Source organism: Zingiber officinale, chromosome 8B, assembly GCF_018446385.1.
Source record: "Zingiber officinale cultivar Zhangliang chromosome 8B, Zo_v1.1, whole genome shotgun sequence".
NCBI lineage: Eukaryota > Viridiplantae > Streptophyta > Magnoliopsida > Zingiberales > Zingiberaceae > Zingiber > Zingiber officinale.
This window is the reverse complement of record NC_056001.1, coordinates 79,850,030-79,853,111: the sequence shown is the minus strand read 5'-3', so window position 1 is coordinate 79,853,111 and position 3,082 is coordinate 79,850,030. Positions and strand designations below refer to the sequence as shown.

Genomic DNA, 3,082 nt, shown 5'->3' with positions numbered 1-3,082 from the left:
TAGTAAGTTTAAAATTTTTAAGGCCTAGCTTATTATAAATTGAGTATGGAATGAGGCTAACACTTGCCCCCAAATCACAAAAAGCTTTTTCTATAAATTCAGATCCTATAGTGCAAGGAATATAAAATCTTCCTGGGTCTTGGAGCTTCGGGGAAGTGTTCATCTCAAATAAAGTGCTACATTCTTCAGTAAGACTTACGGTCTCGATCTCTCCTTTTCTTCTTTTGTTGGACATAATATCCTCCAAAAATTTGGAAAACTTTGGCATTTGTTGAATGACATCTATTAGAGGAACCTCAACATAAATATCTTTAACCTTATCAAGAAATTTGCCAAATTATTCATCCTTCTTCAACATGACTAATCTTTGATGAAAAGGGATTACTTGGCTTTAAGGGTAGCGTGGAAGAGTATCTTCAACCTTCTTGGTATTCTCCTCATCATCTTGAATCTGAACTTGTTCAAGTGTTGGAGGAGAGAGCTCTTCTTGAATTTTCTTCCCTTTTGGAGCAGTCACTTAAGGATCCCCCAAGGTCTGTTCGCTCCTAAACTCAATTCTATTATAGTGTTCCATTAGATTTACATCAAATTTTTGAGGAAATTATCTTGATGCTCTTGAACATGAAGAAGCTATTTGGGCAATTGGGCTATCTTGCATATTCTGGTGTTTCTCTGAATTATTTAACAACTTGATTTCTTGCTTCAATTCTTTTTGACCAGAAATGACTTCTTCAAGCATTTTTTCTAATTTAGAAAATTGATAGCCTTGAGAAGGTTGTTGTTATTGAAAGTTTTGTTGCCCAGGCTGGTAGCTCGGTCTAGCGCCCCTGGATGGCCCTTGATCTTGATTATTACGATAAGAGAAGTTTGGATTATTTTTCTAACCAGGGTTGTATGTGTTGGAGTATGGATTGCTCTATTTCTAATGATAGCATCACACTACTCAAGTTGATTGATATGTGCAAAGATGGTTCCCAATGGGCATGAGCCTTGAGCATGATCTGTGCTTCCACATGTTTCACAAACACACACTATGTCATTGACCATGCTAGAATTTGTTCCCATATTTTCCAGCTTTTTAGTAAGAGCATCCAGTTTTAAAGACATTAAAGTAATTACATCTACATTAAGTTTTCCTGATGCTTTAACTTGGTTTGGATAAGAATAGTCTCCACTTATTTTTGTTGCCAATTTATGATGGTTTTGTGCTACACTTTCAATAATACTCTCAGCTTCATCTAAGCTTTTGTTCATAAGTACCCCTCCAGCTGCAGAATCTAGAGACTCCTTTGTATGATAGTTGATGTCGTTATAAAACGTATGTAGAACTAGCCATTTTTCCAATCCATGATGTGGGCATTGTCTGAGCATGTTGTTGTATCTATCCCATGCCTCAAATAATGATTCAAAGTCTAACTGTCTGAAGATTACTATTATATTTCTCATATGAGCAGTTTTGCTTGGAGGATAGAATTTATCCAGAAATTATTGTTCACATTGTTCCTAAGTGGATATACTATTTGCAGGCAAAGAATTTAGCCATTGTTTGGCTCTGTCTCACAAAGAAAACCCAAATAATAATAATCACACTACTTCTGCTGGAACACTATTCATTTTCATCGTACCACAAATTTCATAGAAAACTTCAAGATGTTAATTAGGATCTTCATGTGGTCCATTTCTAAACTGATGCCATTGTACCATCGTGATTATCGCAGGCTTGATTTCAAAATTATTGGCTTCAACAGCTAGCCTTGTGATGCAAGAACGAAGTCCTCTAGAAAATGACGAAGGCGCTGGAATTTCGTTCTATTTTAATTTACCTGTACAAAAATTGTACAAGTACAGAACTTTTTCTAGCAACCCGCATGCTCGATCAGACATGTATTTGATCAATCAAGCAAGTTCTTGATGGATCAAAGCACACCTTGATTGAAGTACAAGATCGTTGGCCTCTTGTGTTAGTATTCAAAATCGATACAAAGAAAACTAAACTAATTACGCAGCAGAATCAAAGAACTAGTTGTACCTTTCCCTTGTAGTTAAAGACCTCTTGATCTTCTGCTGTATTCCTCTCCTCTTCTTGGACGTCGTGTGGGCGACGATCTACCAAGATAACAAATACCCTTCCCTTCGTTGTTTCCAAATCTCCGACCACCAAGAGAAGCTCTAGGATGAGGCACCTTCTCCTCTTCTTCTTCTTTTCCAAGCCGCCGTCCATGAAGGATGCTAAGCAAGGGCCGCCGACCCCTAGCAAGGAGAAGAGGGTGGTGCCAACCCTATGAGGAGGAGGTGGCGCCGTCCCTAGGAGAGGAGGATGGTGCCGCCGACCCTAGGAAAGGAGGAGGCTCACCAAAAACAACAACTATACTACTCGTGGATGGGTGGATGCGAGGCTTTATATAGAGGCTACAATAGGGACCTAGAGGAGGAATTAGTTTAGGCTTCCTGATGGGCTTGGACTTCCTGTGTTCGGCGCGAACACCCAACTCAAGTCCATCAATAATAACCCATACCACTAAAGGGTTATTATTGAACTAACGCACCAATCCCATATTAGAATATGAGCTTCTTATTATCATGAGTGCGTTAATCTCCCCGTGTATAAGATATCGTATGCCCGTTAATTAAATGAGTTATTAACAACTCAATTAATTAACATCTGATTCCAAGAGTAGTACCACTCAACTTTATTATCATGTCGAACTAAGTCCACCTGTAGGGTTTATATGATAATCCTTATGAGCTCCTCAAGAGGACATCATCAGCTAAAATAGTTAGGACACAGATTCCTTCTATAATCAACAACACAACATATAAACAGTACTATCTCCCAACTCATCGAGCCTATTGATTTAATGAATAAATCTCACTCATTGATAAGTTAAAGAAATAAATACTAAGTATATGCACTTGTTATGATATTCGAATTAAGAGGATGCACATCCATAATAATAGAGGTTCTGTTCTTTTACGTAGTCAGTACAAATCAAACAACCTCAAACGATCCTGCTCAATACACACATAGTGTACTAGTATAATTTTATAGTCAAGACAGACTAATACCAAATTACACTACAAC

At 37.9% G+C, this 3,082-nt stretch overlaps 1 non-coding gene across 1 annotated transcript; it reads left to right on the top strand.

Annotated features, from left to right (window-relative positions):
• Nucleotides 1-1,342: 1,342 nt before the first annotated feature.
• LOC122018323 lies at nucleotides 1,343-1,449 on the top strand. Its single transcript, XR_006121738.1, has one exon. It is a non-coding gene; the product is annotated as a small nucleolar RNA R71 (small nucleolar RNA).
• The last annotated feature ends 1,633 nt before the right edge of the window (nucleotides 1,450-3,082 follow it).